The sequence below is a fragment of the Chiloscyllium punctatum genome, chromosome 17, assembly GCF_047496795.1.
Source record: "Chiloscyllium punctatum isolate Juve2018m chromosome 17, sChiPun1.3, whole genome shotgun sequence".
NCBI classification, from domain to species: domain Eukaryota; kingdom Metazoa; phylum Chordata; class Chondrichthyes; order Orectolobiformes; family Hemiscylliidae; genus Chiloscyllium; species Chiloscyllium punctatum.
This window is the reverse complement of record NC_092755.1, coordinates 7559240-7585892: the sequence shown is the minus strand read 5'-3', so window position 1 is coordinate 7585892 and position 26653 is coordinate 7559240. Positions and strand designations below refer to the sequence as shown.

The following is a 26653-nucleotide window of genomic DNA, read 5'->3' as shown; positions in this document are numbered from 1 at the left end:
GCAGAATAACAACGTGTGTGTGTGTGTGTGTGTTCGAAATGTTTGAATCAAGCTCTTTCTAACAAAATAACTGATGACTTACGATCACTTAGCCTTGTCACCTTTAAAACCACAACATTCTCAAATATTTTCCAGGAATTTACAATCAGAAGAACTAGTTAATTCCTTTTCATAGGAACCCAAAGAGAATAAGTAGCGGACACTGTGAATTAGTGAGTCAATGCAAGAATTCAACTGAAGACAATATCCCTTCTTTCCAAAAATGTCAAAATTTTAAAAATCAAAATTTATTGCCATTGTTGAATGAAAGAATAAAGAGATGCTAATTCTTTTTCATTTGATTTTGTTGCATGAAACATCCGTAAGTCGTATTATGATTACAAACACAATAAATGTGAGCATTGAAGTCAAATATAATTAATTGAATTCAACTATGTTTCAACAGGTAAAATAAAAATTGATACTTACAATGATCGAGAGATTGTGCACTGCAATATCTTTACAGTGGTTCATGTACTGTGCCGTTATTCCACATTTGCGCAACCTACTAGGTTGAATAAGTATTATTTTTATTATAAATCAGCAACAATTGAATTATCAAAGTCTGTCAATGCATTAATGAATAATGAAAAATCTCTTTTTGCAAGTGATTGAGCAATGTCTGGAAATGAACTGGAATTAATTCAGTGAAAAGTAATTACATTTTCCTGAATTTTAATGTTGAGATTACCGTGATCATTCAAATGAGCAAACATCAGATATTTGCAATGAGGTTGGATGGGAAGTCATTGGTTCCTTTGTGGGGTAGGTGACCTGAAAAATAAAGGTATTTTCATACTGTACTATTAGTACTAAGACATAATGAATTAAATCTAAATGTGAATCTCACTATACTTGTTAAAAAGACATTTTTTATAAATAATTCCGCCATTATTGTAATGGCAATGACTTGATAATGAATGCTGTCTTTTGAAGAATTAAAATGAATCAATATTTCAAAAGCATTTTGCTGTGATGTTGATTGGATATTTATTAAGATCAGTAAACTGAGGAATAAAACATTGTACCGAGCTTTATGGATGGAAGACAAATGAGCCATTCAGTGATTATGGGGCAAAAATCTTCTTTTTTTAAGTAAAAAATGTACGTAATACAAGAATTGTGAATTTCCATACACTGGATTCCTTGTAGAGATATGTTACATCAATTTATATGATCAATATTATGACCAATGTTTAAAGACTTGTGTCAGAATTAGGAAGAGAATTAGTAAGTCATGAAAGTGAGCTTGAAACTGAACAATGTAGTCAATGACATGTGGCATATATGTGATTTTAATAATATGGTCATTTTTGTACAATGATGAATAATGTTGGAATAGAAATGACAAAAAAATCAACAAGCAGTTCTTTTCTTACAATGAAATGAAAACAATAATCATTTTGTAGCACGTGTGATTTGAACTAGCAGTTTTTTTAATGTGACATTAGTGAAGGCTAACCCTTTTGCAAAAATGTAGGAACTTCACAAATTTAAAATGCAGTATTTGTTCAATTTGTAATAAAAATGGTTATAATTTGAATGGTTTCTTGTACACACACAACAAAAAATGAGCTTAAAGATTGTTAGATTGACAAAGATTTGCTTCCCAACATTATTGTAGTATAGTCAATATCTGTGATAAAGTAGAATTATTGGTTTAAACAATATAAATCAACATTAACGACTGAGCTGAAATATAGCACATCAATTGCATTAACTGCATAGAATAATAAATAAATGCTTACTGTTGTCATTTGTCCTAGAAACAATAAGATACTCACTCAGGTTATTCCACTAAATAGTAATCAGCTGATGATGAATATCTTTGTGTCGCTTTATGTGCACTGTTTTGTGTGAACATTGATTTCAATAAATTTAGATATTTACATGAATTAGGAACAGAATGATAACTGGGTGTGAAAGATCTTATTTAAGATGAGACAATTTTTATATATTCACTAGGTTTGCTGAACAAAACACTGTTAAGTCATCATGCAATAAACTGGATTAGAGAGAAATATGCAAATTCAATTTTCAAATGAATGCACTCGGATATTTTCACAACATTTCAACCTTACATTCAATATAAATAGGTGAATGGAAAACTAAAAACAAATTTCAGACAACTCATAAACAGATCAATAACTAAAAATTGATATATAGTAGGAAGTGGCATTTGTTTATTTAACTGAAGAAGAACTTAATTTTTTTTCTCATATTTATATCTTTGAAGCATCAAGTTCTATGTGCAGTCTGAACTCAGTTCTTCAGAACAAAAGAAAATCAAGGAATATCTTTACTTTGCATATTTCATCTTTGTGAGTGCAACATTATCAAATATTTTGCAAAGAATATTGATTGAGTGGAATCAGATACATTCTGTTATTAGCGGACTGAAGAAAATATATAGCAGATACAGTGATTATTGGAATGAACAACAAATGAAAACATATCTAATGTTGAATAGAAAGGCAATTCATTCGATTCTTAGATATTTTCTTCTCAACATTCAGAGCTGCTCTGGCACAGCTCTGTGCAAGGTGGGAATTGAAATTGTATCCTCTGGTCTGGTAACAGAGGCACGACCAGAGTTGCACAAGATTCCTTCATAACATTCCCAAGCAGGCTGCGCAGGGCTGAAAACTAATCAGATGTTTATTGTGATAACTGGATTGGAATTAAATGGTTGGATACTGTGTGCAATCTTCTGAAAATTCAGTAGTAATTTACAATAATGATGGGAGTTAATAAATGTCTTAATTTAACATGATTTTTATGATCACTTGTGGAATGACAACTTGACAGAATTGTGATTGCTGTGCATTATAAATAAAAATGAATATAATTATTCTATATGTTCATAAGTTCCACATTTTCTGAAATGCAAATTACAATGTTTTTGATCTACACATAAATTGGAACAAAACGATGAATTGGTCAATCAATGTGCCTATTCAGCTGAAGACAAGTTTCATTCTTTCTGAAATATACGATTTCTAAGAAGTCACCATTTCCTGTGGTTGTTTAATGAAAGAAGAGAGATGCCAACCCTTTTTTGTGTGCTTCAAAAAATTCATGGGGATTTCAATGATTTTGCACGTGAAAAATATTCAATTGTTATTGTGATTAAAAACACAATAAATGTTAACATTGAAGTGATTTCCAATCAAATCACTTCAAAAGTGTTTCCAAGTTTAAAATGAAAAGCAATATTCAGAACGATTGAGTGATTGTGCATTGCAATGTCCTTGCATTAGTTATTATATGAAAACATAGTTCCACATGTACACCCCTTACCGAATTGAACAATAATTAGGTTTTGGCAACAAATCGATTTGAAATATTTTATTAATGAATTTAAGGATAATGAGGTATCTCCTCTTACTATTCCACTGAGTAATGTTAAGAAACGAAGAGAAATATTGCAGTGTAAATTAACTGGTGTTCTCTGAATTTCAATGGCTGAGAAGACTGTGATCTTTCAAATGAGCAAAAGTCAGATATTTACAAATGATGTTGCAATGGCAATTATTGGTCTTTTGTGGGTATATTGGCCTTATCAAACAAGTTTTAATGTTGTAGCACTCACACTAAGAAATATGGAAGATATTAAAAGCACATTGTACTTGTTATAAAGCCAAAGTTAAAGTATTGCGTAATTATTGGAATTGATAATTGTTTCTAAAATCCTGATAGATAAATTGACTTAATATTTTGAATGCACTTTGCTCTGATGTCGATTGTATATTCATTAAGATTAAAAAACTGAAAATTAAAATATAAAATGTGGCTTTAATAATTAAAAAATCTCAGCAACAATTGAACATCGTTCAACTTTTTTTTGGTCGGTTCATGTCTATTTTATTAATGTAATTTTTATCATGATAAATGTTTAGACAAATGTCAGAACTAGGAAAAAAATAATGAGGATGGGAAAGTGAGTATTATTATGAACTAAACATCGAGTTAATGACATTTGGGACAGGAAGTCATTTTGTAGCAAAAAACTAATAATTGTGTGATTATTGTTCATTGACAACTAATGTTGGAAGAAAATAAAACTACCTCAAAATGAAATTAAAATAAATATCATTTTGGAGGTCACGTGATTTGAAAAACGGAAATTGTCACTTAATGTGACATTTGAGCTGAAGAATTGTTCTTCCCCCCGCCACCCCCATGTGTAGTCCTTTCAATAATTTAAAATTTAGTACAAGTTGAACTAAATAACAAATGGATGTTCCTCCATTGTTTTCTTGAAAACAAAAATTTTAAAAATTAACATGAAAATGATATCGCTCTGCAAGGAATAATTTCACAGATAATAAGTGTTTGTATTGAATTTAAATGTCACCACAGCTGTAGGAGTGATTTCCCCTGACAGGGAATGAAGACTGAGGAGATAGGCCGAACTCAGGCAAGTGGAAGATGTTTACTCATGCTGCAATCAGTTAATACAGGGATCATCACCCGAGGCCAATCTAGGAAGGGAGGTCCATGACACACTGTAACGTGTACAGTAAAAAACAGTATTTTTACACACCTTCTGTATTACAATGTCCACATGCAATGTGGTTACGGTCCTTCCCTCATGATACAGACACCCGATCCTGTAGAACACCTAATCTTGGATGAACATCGCTATGGATAGCCCGAGCTTCCTATTGCTTCATGGTGTTTTACAGGTGCTATAATCTCCAGGCCTTGGGATCTCTGTGCATTTTATTTCCTCACATTACAAAATTAATTGCTGCAGTCCTTTGGGCCTCTCACTATGCCTTATTTACGATTCTCAAGAATATGTAATTAGAAACTTTTTAAATGTTCTGAGCAACTTTAAAATAGTAACTATTTCTGACAATCAAACCCTGTCTGTTTCCCTGACAGCCGCTGTGGAAGTTAGCTGGGCTCTTTCCTGCAGTTGGTGTTTATTCATTCACTGGGACAATTATTCTTTCATTAATGAAAGTCAGGGTTGGTCATTTTTCTGTGTACCTGCATTCCCTTATCACTATCTGGAATATGACTGTCTGGAATAGCATACTTATGGACTTGGAGTAAGATTGTACAAAATGTTCTTTTTTTAAACTTAAGACTGAAACAGACTGTTCGTCTTATTTATCTCCCCTCCACCATTTTGTGTTTTAATTCCAAGGCAGGCTGCTCGGGGCTTCCCTACAGCAGCAAATCAACAAGGATTTCAGCATTAAAATAAAAATCAACATTCGCAACCATTAGGAAACAGTACCATGCAATATGCTTACGTCACTGAGACTTAATTCCACACTTAAAGCCGACTATACTGATTTGATCAATGATTACATATTAGATATAAGTAACAATTAGTGTTAAAGCTAGTCACTGTAAACTTAAAATGATTAGAAATGTCATATTACAATCCGCAACATGTCGAATTGGAGTCTAAAACAATCAGACGTATCTTCATTTGTAAGGCCGAATATGAATCCAATGATTTCTGTGAACATTCAAATGAGAAGATATCAGATATTTCCTGTCAGTGTTGGATGAGGAATCATTGCTTGGTTTGTGGTTGTGTTGACCTGGAATAAAAGATAATTTTTTCTTTGTAAAATTGGCACTACGAAATAATGATTTAAATTGAAATGTGAATCTCACGATATTTGTTAGAAAACCTAAATTAAATTACTGTGTGATTGTTGGACTAACAATGAATTGGTAATCTATTTTAGAACACTGACACATTAAGTGATTCAATATTTCCAAACGGGTTTGCTGTGATATGGTACTAAGCACATATGCTCTTACTTAAAAATTAAAATAATGGCAATTGAAAGAAAGATAAATACACATACCATGCGCTTATTGTAAATTCATGCAAAATACAACTGCGGAATATGTTTAAAGCAGTTTTTCCTGAAATGAAAAGATAACTAGAATGATTAGCAGCAGGATGTAATCGCAAAACAAAAAAAATCATTCAATGTGACTATTCAGCTGCAGGCAGCTCCCCTTCCTTACACACATGTAAAACTTCCAACAATTCAAAATTTACTCTGATAAAGAAAAGAACATACGCATGTAAATTCTTTTTTCTTGTTGACAAAAAAGTCACAAATTTGAATTTTTTTTAGCTTTAAAATATTTAACTATTACTGTGATCAGAAATACAATAAATCTTCATGTTGAAGAAAAATCAAATCAAATCAAATCAAAATACACATCGATATTCACAAATAATTGGGAGAGTGAACACAACAACATCTTTCCATCAGTTAATGTACTGAGCCATAATTCCACTGTTATATCCCTTACTGGATTGATCAATTATTAGATATTAACAATAACTAAATTATTAATATGCTATCATTGAACTGAATATTAATGAGAAATCTCATTAATGTTTGAACGAGCAATGTGTCAACATAAACAGTAATTATTAGTGAAATGTCTAAGATATCTCTTCATCGATGAGGCTGAAATTACTTTGATTGTTGAAACGAGTAGCATTCAGATATTTATAATGAGCATTGGCTGCAAATCAATGCTTTTTGGTGTAGACCTGAAAGATTTTGTTATTGTAGTATAGGCAGTAAGAAATTATGATGTGCATCTCACCTTACTGAATGGGTAATGTTGGGTCAGAACATCAATAACTGCAAACATTTTAAACACATCTCCATCAAAGTTGCTAATCTGATAATTCAGAACAAATATCAAAAAATTACCTCTGTAAATTTAATTGACTATATTTTTAGATTATAGTCAAGTTCGTTATCTACTTATTTCCTTCTTATTTCTGACACCAGTGGCTAAATATTGATTAGATTAAATGTCATATGAGATAGACATTAGCTTTCTCTCAAAGATCTGTACAGCACAGGAATGGGCCATTTGACCCTTAACGTTGTGCTGAACATAATGCAAAAGAAACTCATCCCTTCTGCCTACACTTGGTCCATATCCTTCCAAATTATTGAAATAAACATTAAAGAGCTTCCACCACCAACCCTGGAAGTTCATTCCAGACACCAATCACTCCCTGTGTACAAAACAAATTGCCCCTTACATTCCCCTTGAACTTTCCCTCCTGACCTTAAACACATGTCACATAGTTTTTGACGCGTCAACTCTGGGAAAAACTTTCTGACCGTCAACCCTATCTACGTATCTAATGATTGTACAGACTTCCATCAAGTCTTCTCCCAGTCTCTGCCACTTCACAAAAAAGCAATCTGAGTTTTTCTCGCCTCTCCAAATCCAGGCAGCATCCTGGTAAACGCCCTCTGTACCCTCTCCAAAGCCTCCATACCCTTCCTGGAACATGGCGAACAAAAGTGAATACAATACTTTAAGTATGCCTTAACCAAAGTGTTAAAGTGTTACAACATGACTTCCTGACTCTTGTAACCAGTTCCCTGACCAATAAAGGCAAGCATGCCATTTGCTTTCCCAACCACCTAATTACTTGCATGGTCACTTTCAGGGAGCCATGGTCTTGAACGTCAAGATCCCTTTGAATAATAAAGCTGTTAGGGTCCTGCCATTAACTATCTACTTTTAAATAACATTTGAGCTTCCAAAGTGAAACACCTCACACTTGTATGGATTAAACTTCACCTTTAATTACTCTGCCCATATCTGCAATTTATCTTTTTCCTGCTGCATTATTTGACAACACTCTACATTGTCCCCAACTGCACTGAACGTTATATCATCTGCAAACTTATTAACTCACCCAATTAGATTTTAATCCATGTCACTTCTATATAATTGCATCGCAAACAGAAGGGTTCCAGTACAGATCCCTGTGGAAAAAAGACAGAAAATGAGGGAAATGCAGAATTCTTGAAGAAATGAGGTTTTTTCAATGACAGAATAATTCTGATGAATAATCTTCTAAAGTGTGATTTTTAAAAAAAATTAACCAATATTTTAATTCTGAGTTTATTGATCTTAACGAATATCCAGTACAAACTGCTTTGAAAATATTGTATCATTTTAAGTGTTGCATTCTCATATTAAATATTATTTAATTGTCATTTCAATTATCACACCATCATGAGATTTACATTTTCGTTCAATCCATTACTTATTAGAGACAGTATCATAATGAAATATTGACATTCTTTTCAGGTCAACACACCTGCAATCAACCAAAGTTCTCTCACCCAACACTCATTCTAACTCTCTCATTCTCTTTCATTTGAATTCTCGTATTAATGGAAGGATCATTAATCAGTCTTATCAATTAAGAAATTGCTAACTATTTTTCACATAAATATTTCATTTTTTTTCCAACATATTGCACAATTACATCGCAATAAGGGTTTTCTCATCATTCTTAAATTTGTTATCAGCCATTTTAAAACTAATTATTACCAAAATCTAACCGGTAATCATTGTTGAAATCCAATATCTCCAGCTGTATATGTGGAACTATGTCTCAGTACATCAACTGATACAAACAATATTGCACTCTACAATCTCTTAATCTTAGCAAAAATAATTTTAAGTGTGGAATCTTAGCTGGATTGAATTGGTTGTAAGAAAGAGTGCAGTCTGAAGAAAGGTCACTGGGCCCAACTCTCTCCACAGATGCTGCCAGACCTGCTGAGTTATTTTCCAGCAATTACTGAGTTTGTTTGTGATTTCCAGCATCCACAGTTTTGTTTACATTCTTGTATTGATTGTATTTCACTTCAATTCTAACATTGCTACATTTCTGATTATTACAATAAGAGCTAAGTATTTTTCATGTTTAGCATTATTTAAATTTCACATGTTCCTTGTGTAAATAAACCAGAATTAACAAATGTTTGTTCTATGCTTTTACAATAAATCTTGAATTCTTAGAAATCACATTTTTTTGAAAATGAGGGAAGTTGTTTTTCGCTGAGTAGTCACATTGAATGACTAATGCTTTATTTCCAATTCATGTGCATTAAAAAGCAGGTTAATTTTAATTTATGCAGATGAATAACTGCTTCAAACAAATTGACTTACTTGATTATCATGAGATTTATGTTTATTTAAGACCATTGTTGCTTCGTTCCATCATTATTAGAAATTACTAATTCTTTTTATCGGTCCATTACACACTGGAACTGTCTAATACAATCCTAGTCCAATTATAACTATAAATATCAGAGCAGTTTTCCCTGTGAATAAACACAGTAAGTATGTGATTATAGTCCTGCCATTCCTGCGTGGGAATATTATGGAGGGCTCTGGTAATGTGTGTACTAGTAGACCAGGAGCCATGGGTTCAATTCCCACCTTCAACAGAGATGTGTCAAAACACCTCAGAGTTGATTAGAAAGTATCTAAGTGTCGACTGAATTGCTTTTCAACCAACATTGTCTCAACTTGTAACTGTTGTTCATTATAATGATCACAACATCTTGAATTTATTTGCTTCACATCACTGATTAAAGTATGAATGTTATTACGCTGCTTCTAAATACCTCTCAACGTTTAATAACTTTGCAGTCTTAAAGATTCTACGGTGTAAATAATATTTAAGGTGAGGGGGAAAGGTTTAAAAGGGGTCTGAGGGGCAACTTTTCCACACAGTGTGTTTCACATATTGGGATGAGCTGTGAGAGGAAGGGCAGTGGCTGATACAATTACAACATCTAAAAGACTTTTGGACAGTTTATTGGATAGAAAACGTCCAAAGAGGTATGGGACAAACACAGTGAAATGGGACTAGTTTAGTTTAGGAAACCTGGCCGGAATGCCAAGTTAGGCTGAATGGTCTGTTTCCATGCTGTATCAGTCTAGCATTCTACAATTCAAACTTCACTGTGATTGGTAAAGGAAAGAACAAACGGGTGTTAATTCTATTTTGTGTCCATAAAAAAGTGACATGAATTTTAAATAATTTTGACACATGAAATAGTTTGCTCTTATTGTGATTAGAAATACAATGAATGTGAGCATTGAAATGAAATATAATTTAATCAATTCAACTGTGTTTCCATGGTTAAAATAAAAATTGATATTCACAATCATTGTGAGTTTGTACATTGCAATATCTTCACATTACTTCTTGTACTGAGCCATTATTACACATTTATACCCCCTACTGAACATTTATACCCCCTACTGAACTAACAATAATTAGATAATAGCAACACTTAGATTTTCGAAAATCTATCAATACACTTGTAAGAAGGAGAAATTTAATTTTGCTACATGACTGTGCAATGTGCAGACATGAACAGGAATTATTGCAGTGAAAAGTCGTTACAGTTTTCTGAATTCATAAAGCAGAGATTACTGTGATTGTTCAAATGAGCAAAAGTCAGTTTACAAAGCGTGTTGCATGCAAAATGATTGGTTCCATTGTGGGATAGTTGACCTGAAAACAATAGCATTGTTGCAATGGATTAAATTAAAATATGGATTAAAAAATATATGGATCTGACGATACACGTTAGAAAGACAAACAAATTATTCAACAATTATTATAAGGATAGTGAATTCCTAATAAATGTTGTATTCTGAACAAATAAATTGACTCAATATTTTAAAAACACTTTGCTCTGATGTTGATTAGATGTACATTAAGGTCGGTAAACTGAAGACTGAAATATAATACCTAGATTGATCGATTGAGGACAATAAATGAGCCATTCAATAGTTATTGAAGAGAATTCTTTTTTGTCAAAATGCAGACAATACAGAAGTAATGTATTTCATTCAATTAGTTTACTTGTAGAAACATGTGACGTGATTTTAATTTATGTAACTTTATACTATCGATGTTCAAACATTTGTGTCTGAATTAAGAAGAAAATAGAAAGATAATGAAAGTGAATGAGAGTGACCACAAGATACAGTCCATGACATTTGATAGAAAAAGGAATTTGCATAATCTCGTGACTATTTAGTGTTAATAAATAATTTACTTCTCAGGTACTGAAGCAGTCCAAGTCCAAGTACAACAAGATCTGGACAATATCCAGGCTTGGGCTTACAGGTGGCAAGTAACATACATGCCACACAAATGCAGGCTATCACATATAAGACATAACCGAACCACCATCCCTTGACACTCGATGGTGTTACCATGAATGAACACCCACTAGCAACATTATCCTGGGGATAATCATTGATCAGGAACTGAATTGGTCTCACCACATAAATATAGTGGGTACAAGAGTAATTCAACTCCTGGCTTCTGAAATCTTGTCCAAACGCTACCAGGCACAAGTCAGGAGTGTGATGGAATACTCCCCACTTGCCTGGATGAGTGCAGCCCTAACAACACTCAAGAAAGTTGATACCATCCGGAATAAAGCAGCCTGCTTGATTGGCACTGCTGCGACTGAACATCAGTGGTGGTGAGGGTGGATGATTGTGGATGTCCTAGCTACAATCTCTGCCTCTTCTTATTAACAAAGATAAAAGAATCTTACATTGCTCAACTTTCTCATCAAAACTGAGTACAGTATTCACCCTAGCCCTCTTTTATACCAACCAGCAGCATTTCCACCATCAATAGCAGCTTCTCTTAAAATATTTTGTCAGTAACTTGTAATTAACTGGTTACGACAATTACAACTGAAAATGTGTTGCTGGAAAAGCACAGGTCAGGCAGCATCAAAGGAGCAGGTGAATCGACGTTTCGGGTATAAGCCCTTCTTCACCAAGTCCTGAAGAAGCAGTGAACCACATTTTGAAATGATCTTTCTGAACATAATATAGATCAGGTTAAAACTGAAGTAGGTGTCTTACACAACTTGCTGCAAGGACACAGACAGTAGAATCTGAGGTGATCATGAGGATGTGGAGGTGAATGTGGGAGACAAGCTGGGACTGTATTGGAGTAGTCACTGTGAGGGGGAACAAATGCTGGATGCAGGGTTTCAGCAGCTGATGGACTGACGCTCAGGTGAGCCATCGGAAACTGAGCAAGTGACCACCATCTAATAGGACAGAGAAACTGATCCATCAGCCTGAAACTGACTGACCACGTGGCTGTCAGTGACTCCAACACAAGTGAATGGAAACATTGCTCAGAGCCTGTTTCTGTAACATTCAACACAACCAGGAAATGGAAAGTGAATAATGAGCTGAAAACAAAGCCACTGCTCTGTTAGAGTCAAAATCATTTAATGTTCAGTTATTCAACATTATTGACTCTCAGAATATTCTAACCTGCAGAATCACAGTAAAAGGGGAAAGTAAACAATATTCTTGGCAAAGATAGAATGAACCAACTGCTTGTATAAAAACAGCTCAGAACAAAGGGGCTGAATCCTCCACAAACTGATAAACACAGGTACCATCAGATTTATAGATAGAGATTGGAATTCATCAGAAAAACCCTTCCCTGCTGATGGTGTGTGGTAGACACCATTCCCAGTGAGAACTGCCACTTACTTCCTTTGAAAGGAATCTCTGTTTTCCCTCAGAAAAGCAGGTGTGTCGCGCACTTACAGATTGAATTACAGACAAAGGAAACCTGATCAGGGACTCGCAGGTTAATTAAGCTATTAATGACAGTCCATTGCACACACCAAGAGCTGAGACCACAACAGATTCTAGTGAAACCTACAATGCAATGAAAAAGGTGAATTCGTCTTTGTAATCATGCAGCCTCTCTCAATCAAATAATCCCAGTCAACTTCCAAACATTTTAAAACTATTAATACCAATGTATACATATTTATTTACTTTCCTAATTTCCTCCAAAAATATATATCTGACTATTCTCTTTAAAATATATTTTAAATGGTCAATTCATCATCACAATTCATTTCCAATTATTCTTAGTGCAAAACAACTTGCAAACTAAAATAATTTTCATGTCAATAATGACACTGGAAACTTTGTTATGTAGTTTACCCATATTTCCAAATCTTGTTTTGGTCAATTATTGCAGTGAAGCTAAAATTAAAGTCTATTTATTTTCTTTGATATTCCCTAATAAGAATGCTTTTGGTGTAATGGGGGAGAAGCATTAAAATAAAATTCAATTTTCAATGCAAGAACTGGAACAAATAATCACATATTATTGAGTTCATTCATTGTCGTTGATTATCAGGTTTATTTTCACTATATGATCACATTAAATTCACTTAAATAATCACAGTACAATTCTCACCTCTATAGATATGTCGAGTGAATGTCAAACTATTCTTATTTTAAGTAAAACCAAATTCACATTTTGTTCTGTTTTATTCCAGGAATGACAGGATGTGTTACATTATTATGGGAAACAGGAACAAGTGAAGGTGGTGGCTCTCAGACGTGAGGCCTTAAAGCCAAAGGGCCAGGTGGTAGTTACAGTGGGGGAGGGGGGGTGGGGGTGGGGGGGGGGAAAGGTACCCAGTGCCCCGCTGTCCTCAGAAGGCAGTGAGGATGGTGACACTGACTGGAACGGGTTAGATGGTGAAGTGCCCATGTATGGACAGAGGGACGGCAATGGGTGCGATCACCCATCACCCTGTAATGCCCAGGAGGCCAGGTCCATGGCACCACTGGGCATCAAAGGTCAACTTGGACAGACAGTAGGGAGCAACAAAGGGAACTGACAGAAACCAAACATGAACAGTTCACCTGCTGAATGACAGATGTTGGTGTGTTAACACCCAGCCTGATAGAGAAATGGCAGTAATGGGCCTTATTGGGAGAATATGGATGAATTAGTTGAGGTACAGTCTCACCGATGATGGTGTTAGGCCAAAATCTCTCAGGCCAAGATACCCTGACGTGTACATCAGAACCTGTCCCTGCAATGAGAATATGGGGGTGTGAGCCGGTTCCCCCCAGTGCACAGCCGACCAGTGTCTCCAGGCATTTACAGATATTACAGTAAAACACTGGGGAGGGGACAGGCTTTATGGGCTAAAATAACCTTGGTGACTCAGGGACTCAAGGTTAATATTGAGGATCACACAGAGAGGAAGCCTGAGGTGTGTAAGGACCACGGGGGATTACTAAACCCCATTCTGTGATGATGATATCAGTTTGTTGTTTTTAAACTGGGACCCCATTTAACTGTAATTATAAACATGGGACACCCAGTGGGAGATAATTCTAATCACATTCTGAATTGGGCCATGGGAGCTGAGGCAAACTCAGAAACACAGGGGAATAGCTGCAGTACAGGGAGGGTAACCAGACCCACAATGTTACAAGGGAAGCAGGAAAGGGCACATAGCCAAGGAACGTAGGCAGAGAGAAGGAGATAGATGTTCACATTGTGTGTGTGCATCTGTTCACTTATGGAACATGAATATTCATTGACGCTGTGTTTGGGAACCAGCAGAACAAATATTAATAAAAGGAGCATCTATATCAGTTACCGACACGGATTTGCCCCTCACCTCTCAATTACTAAAATGAGAGCAGTTGGAGAGGGAATCGAGGAAAGTGGATGAAATGAACCTCTCCTGACGCAGATGACGGATATGGCAAAATATATTCAGATATGGGGGTGGGAAGATGAGGAAGGGACCATTCTGGGAGTTGTCAATTTCGAACAGTTAGGACCAACTATTGATGCAGAGACACAAACTGTAATATGGGAACAACCTGGTCAGGCCCGGGACAGGAATCAAAGGAGAGGCGACATCGCCAGAGTAGTTACCTTGCAGAGAGACTGGAACAGTCAGGGAATCTGGGGAGGTATAGCTAGGACCCAAACAGCAGTGTGGGTAACACAACCAGGAATGCGGTTTATTACCTGTAGATCCTGTAAAGATCGAGGGCCCTCTCACTCCCCACACAAACAGAATCCCATCAAAGCTGGGGCCAGGAGGCAGTAATTGTGACAGTAACAGATCGACAGAAGCAGTGAATAGTCAGACCGACACTATCCCAGAATAACTCACAGAAGCCGGACGGCTCATCCCACCTCATTATTGAGTATACCTCCCTCAGTAAATCCACCACTAAAGAGTATCCGACATTAGCGAACCACACCACTGTATTTAATGGATTGAAATCGCAAAAGGATATAGTCTCAGCCCTTGATATTGTGAATGGGTTCTGGTCCATACCTGTGCACCTGGAATCTCAGATTAAGCTGGCGTTTACTGGCTGAGGAAAGCAGTACATCTGGATCCAGTTACCTCAGGGATCCCACAATATTCCACTATATCCCACCGATATATGGCTGATGGAGTTAGTCACATTGATCTTACCAACACCTCATTACCTCAGTTGGGGTGAAAGAACATATCCAGATATTAAACAGAATATAGGGTCAGGTCAGGCAGGCCGGGCTTAAAATTAACCCACAGAGAGTGGGAAGGGAGGGAGAGATGTACCTGGGACATCACATCAGGGAGATCAAATCAGGAAGGGAGAGGGGACAATCCCAGCGGAATGACAGACCACGATTTCAAAACTATTCACCCCCACACCGTGAAGGGGGTAAGGCAAACTTTAGGATTGTTTAATTACTGTGGGAATTTTGTGGAGAATTCTCCAGAATTGGCAGAACCATCATAAGCCCTGACAGAAGCACGGACATTAGCCAGGGGTCAGGGAGTCAACATGTACACATGTACAGTCAGCATGCCTTTGGTATTGTTCATGACCATGTGTTGGCCTGTGCTCGGTAAGGGTATATCACCCTGTCTGGGGCATGTAGAGCATGAAGGACAGGTCAGAGAGTTAGTGGAAGCAGCTAACTTTCCCAGTGAAGCAGCAATAATGAAGATTAGAGCTCACAGGGTAGTAGAAACCCCACACCAACGGGGCAGTAAGTATGTGGGTAAGACGAGTGAAATACTGACTGAAACAGGGCAGACATTTGGGGAAGTGGCAGTGGCAGTAACTGCAGAAGTGAGTAAGGAAAGTTTAAAGACTTTTGCAGATACAGCCCCACAATTGAGAATAATTTCATCAAAAGGCTTATAATTCTAGATTTGTATTGAAATCAAATTCCACATCTACTGTGATGGGATTTGAATCAGGGTCCCCAGAATATTACCTGGGTCTCTGGATTAACAGTTCGGCAACGATAAGGGTGGAAACCAAATCCTTGATCAAACAGGTAGAAATTAAGGAGAGCTGATAGAATGGAGGAGAATTGAAGGGAATGGGGGAAGAGAATGACCAAGTTTAGGTTCAAGGCAGCTAAAACTAAAGCCACCAACAGGGAGGAGAATAAAAGAAGAAACACTCACACAGCTGGAATTGGATAAATGCAGATACCTCAGGGAGGGGTGGAACTACGCTGGGAGGACAGGGTGAAGTCACGGGGAGGCTTAAAAGCAGTGAACCACATTTTGAAATGATCTTCCTGAACATAATATCGATCAGGTTAAAACTGAAATAGGTGTCTTACACAACTTGCTGCAAGGACACAGACAGTAGAATCTGAGGTGATCATGAGGATGTGGAGGTGAATGTGGGAGACAAGCTGGGACTGTATTGGATTAGTCACTGTGAGAGGGAACAAATGCTGGATGCAGGGTTTCAGCAGCTGATGGACTGACGCTCAGGTGAGCCATCGGAAACTGAGCAAGTGACCACCATCTAATAGGACAGAGAAACTGATCCATCAGCCTGAAACTGACTGACCACGTGGCTGTCAGTGACTCCAACACAAGTGAATGGAAACATTGCTCAGAGCCTGTTTCTTTAACATTCATCACAACAGGAAATGGAAAGTGAATAATGAGCTCAAAACAAAGCCACTGCTCTGTTAGAGTCAAAATCATTTAATGTTCAGTTATTCAACATTATTGACTCTCAGAATATTCTAACCTGCAGAATCACAGTAAAAGAGGAAAGTAAACAACATTCTTGGCAAAGACAGAATGAACCAACTGCTTGTATAAAAACAGCTCAGAACAAAGGGGCTGAATCCTCCACAAACTGACAAACACAGTTACCATCAGTTTGTAGATAGACAATGAAATTCTTCAGAAAAACCCTTCCCTGCTTATGGTGTGTGGTAGAAAACATTCTCAGTGAGAACTGCCACTTATTTCCTTTGAAAAGAATCTCTGTTTCCCCTCAGAAAAGCAGGTGTGTTGCGCACTTACAGACTGTCTTACAGACAAAGGAAACCTGATCAGGGACTCTCACTAATAGCTTAATTAACCTGCGAGTCCATTGCACACAACAAGAGCTTAGACCACAACAGATTCTAGTGAAACCAACAATGCAATGAAAAAGGTGAATTAGTCTTTACAATCATGCAGCCTCTCTCAATCAAATAATCCCAGTCAACTTCTAAACATTTTAAAACTATTAATACCAATGGATACATATATATTTCCTTTCCTAATTTCCTCAAAAAAATCTGATTATTCTCTTCAAAATATATTTTAAATGGTCAATTCATAAACACAATTCATTTCCAATTATTCTTCGTGCAAAACAGCTTGCAAACTAAAATAATTTTCATGTCAATAATGACACTGGAAACTTTGTTATGTAGTTTACCCATATTTCCAAATCTTGTTTTGGTCCATTATTGCAGTGAAGCTAAAATTAAAGTCTATTTATTTTCTCTGATATCCTTCCATTACTTTATTCCCTAATAACAATGCCCACGGTGTAATGGGTGACAAGCATTAAATAAAATTGAATTTTCAATGCAAGAACTTGTACAAATAATCACATATTATTCAGTTCATTCATTATCGTTGATTATGAGGGTTATTTTCACTGTATGATCACTTTAAATTCACTTAAATAATCACAGTAGAATTTTCACCTTTAAAGATATGTAAAGTGAATGTCAAATTATTAATGTTTCAAGTCAAACCAAATTCACATTTTGTTCTGTTTTATTCCAGGAATGACAGGATGTGTTACATTATTATGGGAAACAGGAACAAGTGAAGGTGGTGGCTCTCAGACGTGAGGCCTTAAAGCCAAAGGGCCAGGTGGTAGTTACAGTGGGGGGAGGTACCGGGTGCCCCGCTCTCCTCAGAAGGCAGTGAGGATGGTGACACTGACTGGAATGGGTTAGATGACAAAGCGCCCACGTATGGACAGAGGGACGGCAATGGGTGGGATGACCCACCACCCTGTAAGGCCCAGAAGGCCCTGTCTATGGCACCGCTGGGCATCAAAGCTCAAACTTGAACAGACAGGAGGGGGGCAAGAAAGGGAACTGACAGAAACCAAACTGAACCGTTTACCTGGCTGTACGATAGATGTTGGTGAATGAACACCCAGCCTGATAGAGAAATGGTAGTAATTGGCCTTATTGGGAGAATATGGATGAATTAGTTGAGGAACAGTCTCACCGAAGATGGTGTTAGGCCAAAATCTTTTAGGCCAAGATGCCCGGACGTGTACAGCAGAACCTGTCTCTGCAATGAGAGGGTGAGGGTGTGAGCCGAACCCCCCAATCACAGCCGATGAGTGCCTCCAGGCATTTACAGATATTGCAGGGACACACTGGGGAGGGGACAGACTGAATGGGCTAAAATAAACTTGGTGACTCAGGGACCCAAGGGTAATATCGAGGATCATACAGAGAGGAAGCCTGAGGTGTGTAAGGACCACGTGGGGATTACCAAACCCCAACCTGTGATGATGAAATAGGTTTGATGTATTTAAAAGATGACATGGGACCCCATTTAACTGTAATCATAAACATGGGACTCCCAGTGGGAGATAATTCTAACCACATTCTGAATTGGGCCATGGGAGCTGAGGCAAACTCAGAAAAACAGGGGAATAGCTGCAGTACAGGGAGGGTAACTCGACCCACAATGTTACAAGGGAAGCAGGAAAGGGCACATAGACAAGGAACGTAGGCAGAGAGAGGGAGATAGGTGTTCACATTGTGTGTGTGCCTGTGTTCACGTAGGAACATGAATATTCATTGACGCTGTGTTTGGGAACCAGCAGAACAAATATTAATAAAAGGAGCATCTATATCAGTTACCGACACAGATTTTCCCCTCATGCCTCAATTACTAAAATGAGGACAGTTGGAGAGGGAATCAAGGAAGCTGGATGAAGTAAATCTGTCCCAATGCAGATCATGGATACGACAAAATATATTCAGATATGGGAGTGTGAAACTGAGGAAGGGACCATTCTGGGAGATGCCATTTTAGAACAGTTCAGAGCAACTATTGATGTAGAGGCACAAACTCTAATATGGGAACAACCTGGCCAGGCCCGGGACAGGAAGCAAAGGAGAGGCGACATCTCCAGAGTAGGTACCTTGCAGGGAGACTGGAACAGTCAGAGAATCTGGGGAGTTATAGCTAGGACCCAAACAGCATGGCGGGTAACTCAAACAGGAATGTGGGTTAATATCTGTAGATCCTGTAAAGATCGAGGGCCCTCTCACTCCCCACACAAACCGGATCCCATTAAAGCTGGGGCTGAGGAGGCAATAATTGTGACAGTAACAGATTGAGAGAAGCAGGGAATACTCAGACCAACAGTATCCCAGACTAACTCACAGAAGCCAAACGGCTCATCCCACCTCAGTATTGATTATACCTCCCTCAGTAAATCCGCCACTAAAGAGTATCCTACAGTAGTGAACCACACCACTTTACTTCATGGATTAAAATTGCAACAGGATACAGTCTCAGCCCCTGATATCGTGAATGGGTTCCTGTGGACCTAGAACGGTCAGAATAAGCTAGTATTTACTGTCTGAGGAAAGCAGTAGACCTGGATCCAGTTCCCTCAGGGACCTCATAATATTCCAGTATATCCCACCGATATATGGCTGATGGAGTGCATCGATTTAATCTTCCCAACACCTCATTACCTCAGTTGGAGAGAAAGAACATATCCGGATATTACACAGAGTATTGGGTCAGGTCAGGCAGGCCGGGCTTAAAATTAACCCACAGAGAGTGGGAAGGTCGGGAGAGATGTACCTGGGACATCACATCAGGGAGATCAAATCAGGAAGGGAGGGGGACAATCCCAGTGGAACGAAAGACCACGATTTCAAAACTATTCACCCCCACACCATGAAGGGGATAAGGCAAACTTTAGGATTGTTTAATTATTGGAGAACTTATTTGGAGAATTACCCAGAAATGGCAGAACCATCACGAACCCTGACAGAAGTGCGGACATTAGCCAGGGGTCAGGCAGTCAGCATGTACACAGACAGACAGCATGCCTTTGGTATAGTTCATGACCAAGTGATAGCCTGGGCTCGGTGAGGGTACATCACCCTGTCTGTGGGCACATAGAGCATGAAGGACAGGTCAGAGAGTTAGTGGAAGCAGCTAACTTTCCCAGTGAAGCAGCAATAATGAAGATTAGAGCTCACAGGGAAGTAGAAACCCCACACCAATGGGGCAGTAAGTATGTGGGTAAGGCAGGTGAATAGACAATAGACAATAGGTGCAGGAGTAGGCCCTTCTGCCCTTCGAAACAGCACCACCATTCATTATGATGATGGCTGATCATCCTCAATCAGTATCCTGCTCCTGCCTTATCCCCATAACCCTTGATTCCACTATCCTTAATAACTCTATCCAATTCTTTCTTGAAAATATCCAGAGACTTGTCCTCCACAGCCTTCTGGGGCAGAGCATTCCATACACCCACCAATCTCTGGGTGAAGAAGTTTCTCCCCAACTCTGTTCTAAGTGGCCTACCCCTTATTTTTAAACTGTGTCCTCTGGTTCGGGACTCACCCATCAGCGGAAACATGCTTCCTGCCTCCTGAGTGTCCAATCCTTTAATAATCTTGTATGTGAAATACTGACTGAAACAGGGCAGACATTTGAGGAGGTGGCAATGGCCGTAGCTACAGAAGTGAGAGAGGAAGGTTTAAAGATATTCCCAGAAACAGTCCCACAACAGGAGAAACAGGAATGGGAAAAGCGTGGGGCAGTAATAGGAACGTCAGAGTCTGGATGATCCAGCAGTTCCACTCCACTGTATAAGACAAACATTATTAAAAACATATTATGGGCTGGCCCATATTGGGGAGGATAAAATGCAATATCAGATGATCCACTACAATCCTTGCCTGGAACAGGGAGAAATACAGCAAGGTTTTGTTGAAGGTGCGGAGTCTGTTCACAGTGTGAGCCAGGGAAAGCAATAAAATGGAGGCAGCAGCAGGGACCCAGGGGTCCATGGGAACAATTACAAATGGGTTTTACACACACACCCATCCCAATCCCAGGGAAGGATGTCCTGCTGGGCTTTAATAAATAGGTTTACTCAGTGGATGGAAGCATTCCCCTGCAGATTCTGACCAAGGGACAAATGTTACAGGGAACATAGCTAAAGAGCTATGTGCCCTGTTTGGTACTGAACAGAAATCCCATCACCCATAACACCCCCAGAGCTCTGGGACAGTAGAAGGAATGACGCAGACACTGAAAGCTAGTCTGACTAAGGCTCTCTCAGAGACAGGACAGCGATTGGTTAGAGTACTCCCCACCAGCCTCATGAAACGGAGGACAACCCCAGCAAAGCGACGGGACTGTCCCCCTCTGAATTAGTGACTGGATGGACTATGCAGATACCACAGGGTATGGTAGTGGGAGGGCCGGAGATGTGTGGTAGTGGGAGGGCCGGAGATGTGTGGTAGTGGGAGGGCCGGAGATGTGTGGTAGTGGGAGGGCCGGAGATGTGTGGTAGTGGGAGGGCCGGAGATGTGTGGTAGTGGGAGGGCCGGAGATGTGTGGTAGTGGGAGGGCCGGAGATGTGTGGTAGTGGGAGGGCCGGAGATGTGTGGTAGTGGGAGGGCCGGAGATGTGTGGTAGTGGGAGGGCCGGAGATGTGTGGTAGTGGGAGGGCCGGAGATGTGTGGTAGTGGGAGGGCCGGAGATGTGTGGTAGTGGGAGGGCCGGAGATGGGTGGTAGTGGGAGGGCCGGAGATGGGTGGTAGTGGGAGGGCCGGAGATGGGTGGTAGTGGGAGGGCCGGAGATGGGTGGTAGTGGGAGGGCCGGAGATGGGTGGTAGTGGGAGGGCCGGAGATGGGTGGTAGTGGGAGGGCCGGAGATGGGTGGTAGTGGGAGGGCCGGAGATGGGTGGTAGTGGGAGGGCCGGAGATGGGTGGTAGTGGGAGGGCCGGAGATGTGTGGTAGTGGGAGGGCCGGAGATGTGTGGTAGTGGGAGGGCCGGAGATGTGTGGTAGTGGGAGGGCCGGAGATGTGTGGTAGTGGGAGGGCCGGAGATGTGTGGTAGTGGGAGAGCCGGAGATGTGCAATGACAAGGATTGGGTTAAACCATTTGTGAAAGAACTGGCAAAGCAGCTGCATGAGCTGAGAGAATCAGAGACTGGGAAAGGAAACATGGAAATATCCGAGCTGACATTCCAAACCCTGGAGTTCAGGTCAGGGGGAAAAATATTATTGGAACATATGAAGTAAACACATCAAAATGCTGGACTTACTTGGGGGAGACAGAGAGGGGCCTCTCCCATCATGTATTAGTAAGGAGCTCTGAATAAACATTGGTCATGCTGCTCAACACAGAACTCAAGGCTCCTCTTTGACATTTCTCCCAGCAACAGTTGTGCAGGGGTATGTTGCTGGCTGGAGGTCTGTGGCTAGTGCTGTTCCACAAGGATCAGAACTGGAACATCTGTTGCTTGTAATGTACATAAATGAAAAGTTTGAAAATGTAAACGTTTTAATGAGCAAGTTTGTAGGTGGCACAAACTGTTGAAGTTGTGAATCGTGAAGAATGATGTCAAAGGATACAGCAAGAAAGAGATGAGTCAGAAAGTTTTGTGGAGAAATTGCAGATATATTTTAATTCAGACAAGTGTGAGGTGATGTGTTTTGGAAGACACAAAGCAAGAGGAATGTTTTCAATAAACAGAAGGGTCCTGAGCAGCTCTGATATACAGAGGGATCTTCAGTTGCAAGCTGAAAGATCCCTGAAAGTGGTGAAGGTGGTGAATGGCAGGCTTGCCTTCTTCTGTCAGGGGAGTGAATATAAAACTATAATCAGGCCACCTTTGGGGTATTGTGTGCCGTTTTGATCACCACATTATAGGAAGAATGTGAAGGCTTTTGGGAAGGTGGAAACAGGTTTACCAGGATGTTGCCTGGATTGGGAGAGGTTAGAAAATCTTGGATTGTGTCTTTGGAAAGTCAATGGCTGTGGGGTGACCCAACTGGCACAGACAGAGTTTGTAAACCATGGTTTACTTCAGAAATTGTATCTCTTGTTAAGAAGAAAGAGGCTTATGTGTTGATGAGGCAAAATGGTACAGATGAAGCAATAGAGAGTTACAGATCAGCTAGGAAGGATTTAAAGAGAGAGTTAAGAAAAGCAAAGGGAGGACACGAGCAGTCTTTTGCAAACAGAATAAAGGATAACCTTGAAATTTTCTATAGGCCTGTGAAGAATAAAAGGGTGATTATGGTAGGACTAAGGCTAATCAAAGACAGAAGTGGGAAGTTGAGTGTGGACCCTGCAGAGATCGGAGAATTGCTAAATGGATATTTCTCATCAGTGTTTACACAGGAAAAGGAGAATATTGTAGAGGACAAAAATGAGGTGCGAGATATTAGACTAGAAAGGATTGAAGTTAGTTACGCACAGGTGTTATCAATTCTAGAAGGAGTGAAAGTAGATAAGTTCCCAGGTCGAATGGGGTTTTTCCGTGGATTCTCTGGGAAGCTAAGGAGGAGATAGCAGAGCCTTTGGCTTTGATATTTGAGTCATAATTGTCGATGGGTTTAGTACCCGAGGACTGGAGGATTGCAAATGTTGTGCCCTTGTTCAAGAAGGGCAGCAGAGATGACCCAGGTAATTATAGACCAGTGAGCCTTATTTCCATTGTAGGAAAGATTTTGGAAAGGATTATAAGAGATAACAGTTAGAATCATCAAACAAGCAACAATTTGATTTTATATAGTCAACATGGTTTCGTCAAGGGCAGGTCGTGTCTCACAAACCTCACTGAGTTTTTTGAGAAGGTGACTAAGCATTTAGATGAGACTAGGGCAGTTGACGTGGTATACATGGACTTCAGTAAAGCCTTTGATAAGGTTCCACGTGGTAGGCTGATGGAGAAAATGCAGAGGCATGGAGTTGAGGGTGATTTAGCAGTTTGGATTAGAAACTGGCTTTCTGAAAGAAGGCAGCGAGTGGTGGGTGATGGAAAATATTCAGTCTGGAGCCCAGTTACTTGTGGTGTTCCACAAGGATCTGTTTTGGGACCACTGCTGTTTGTCATTTTTATAAATGACTTAGACGCAGGCATAGGTGGATGGATTAGTAAATTTGCAGATGACACTAAAGTCTGTGGAGTAGTAAACAGTTTGGAAGAATGTTACAGGTTGCAGGGGGATTTAAATAAACTGCAGAATTGGGCTGAGAGGTGCAAGTGGAGTTCAATGCAGCTAAATGTGAGGTGATGCACTTTGAGAAGAATAACAGGAACGCAGAGTACTGGGTCAATGGAAAGATTCTTGGTAGTGTGGGTGTGCAGAGGGATGTTGGAGTCCATGTACATAGATCCCTGAAAGTTGCCACCAAGGTGGATAGTGATGTTAAGGCGGCATACGGCATGTTAGGTTTAATTGGGAGAGGGATCGAGTTCTGGAACCGCAATATCATGCTGCAACTGTACAAAATGCTGGTGTGGCCACAGTTTTAATATTGTGTACAGTTCTGGTCGCCCCATTACAAAAAGGATGTGGAAGCATTGGAAAAGGTGCAGAGGAGATTTATCAGGATCATGCCTGGTGTGGAGGGAAGTTCTTATGAGGAACGGCTGAGAGACTTGGATCTGTTCTCATTGGAAAGAAGGCGGCTAAGGGGGGGATTTGATAGCGACATACAAGATGATCAGAAGATTAGATATGGTAGACAGTGATAGTCTTTCTCTTAGGATATTGACGACAGCTTGCACAAGAGGGCACAATTACAAATTGAGGGGTGATAGATTTAAGACAGATGTCAGAGGCAAACTCTTTACACAGAGAGTGTGGTAAGTGTGTGGAATGCCCTACCAGCTAAGGTAATCAACTCAGCCACATTAGGGAGTTTTAAACAATCCTTAGATAAGCTCATGGATGATTTTGGGGTAGTGCAGGGGGACGAGTTGAGAAAGTTCCACAGGTCGGCGCAATATTGAGGGCCGAAGGGCCTGTTCTGCACTGATATGCCTTTGTCTAATTCCTATTAAATATACTGTCTCTGTGGGTAAGGCAGAGATTTGTGAAGAAGAGTCTCTCCAAGTAGACACTCAGCTACTTTAGAGACACTTTGAAACTCTCGCCGGCTGTCCGATAATAAATCTACTGCTGTTGTGCAGAAAACTTGCATCGTCTGGATTTGAGGAACAAAATCGGCATCAACAATGAAGGATATGAGTGATTTTCAGACTGTGATGTACAGACTTACTGGAGTGGTTCACTGATGAAGAAAATGCAGTCACTGGATTGATTTGAAGAAATTGCGATTTTCTTTGAAGTGAAGAAGTTGGATATATTTTTGATAGAGCTGTATAAGATTATAACAGACCTAGACATAGCAGACAAAAATATCTGCATTCGATAGGTGATGGCACAAGAGTTAAGGTCAGATGTAAGGTTTTGAGACAGCGGGAGATGAGCAAGTGTTTCTGCTGACTGTATTGGCTGGAAATATGCAGAACATGTTGCCTATTATGGTGGTGCAAGGAGAGAAGATCAATGATTGATAAAAACAATTAGACCAGTTCTGAGGGAAATAAACTTGCAGAGTTTGGGGTACGTAGGGGGAATGAGAATATTGGATTCTGCTACGGAGACCCAGCTTGGATTTGATGGGCCTCTTTCTGTGCTATAATGCATTTTATTTGGACTTGCTTAACTTGCTCTGGTCACCGATTAAGTTGTCATTTCGGTAAATCTGCTCAGTGTTCCTACTCAGACCAATACAGGCTGTCCCTCCACAGCAGGAGATAACGTTTACTGTTTTATACTGGGTTCATTGGTGGGGGTGGGGGGGCAGGCGAATGGTGTGTGTAACAGTCTGCCAGCATTTATCTGAAATGGCAAAACACCAGTGCAGCCACACTAGGGATCGACTCTGGAAATGTGGGGAATGCCAGAAGGGAATTCGTTACCCATCCCACCTGGAAACTGGCCAAACCAGTCAGACTGGAGAGCTGTTCACCTGCTGTGTGTTGGGGGGGGGGGGGAGATGGGATTCACTCAGGTATCCATCCTGCTGAGACACCAGTTAATTTACTGATAGCCACAGTTGAAGGATTTTTTTTCTCTTTTTCACGCCAAGTAACGAAAAATGATTTTGGCAGCTCATAAAGTTGTGGACATACAGATCTTAGCTTTGGAAAAGTTCACGACATTGTTGAACATGCACAGATTCACACTGGGTACAGATTTTTATTTTCCTTTATTCATTCACAGGATGAGGGTGTCGCTGGCCCGGCAGCATTTACTGCCCATCCCTAATTGCCCAGAGGGCAGGGAAGAGTCGACCACATTGCTGTGGGTCTGAGGTCACAATGTGGGCCAGACCAGGTAAGGATGGCAGCTTCCTTCCTGAAAGGGCATTACTGAACCAGATGGGTTTTTCTGTCAATCGATTAATGGTCATCATTCGACTCTGAATTCATACGTTTTTTTTATTGAATTCAAATCCCCATCTGCTGCAGCAGGCTTTGAACCCAGGTCTCCAGAACACTATCTGGGGTTTTATAGTAACTGTCTCACGACAATACCACTCGGCCAATAC

At 39.6% G+C, this 26653-nt stretch overlaps 1 long non-coding RNA gene across 2 annotated transcripts in view; it reads right to left on the bottom strand.

Annotated features, from left to right (window-relative positions):
* Nucleotides 1–4036: 4036 nt before the first annotated feature.
* The window catches only part of LOC140487728 (uncharacterized), a 40764-nt gene continuing 18147 nt past the window's right edge, over nt 4037–26653 (bottom strand). The window contains exons 4-6 of one of the 2 annotated variants that reach the window (XR_011962907.1): nt 7760–7829; nt 5877–5937; nt 4037–5603 (exon numbers count right to left, since the gene is read on the bottom strand). This is a non-coding gene — a long non-coding RNA (uncharacterized lncRNA). Of the gene's footprint in view, nt 5604–5876; nt 5938–6649; nt 6718–7759; nt 7830–26653 lie in introns of those variants that run through there. The other variant, XR_011962906.1, reaches the window with a different exon arrangement.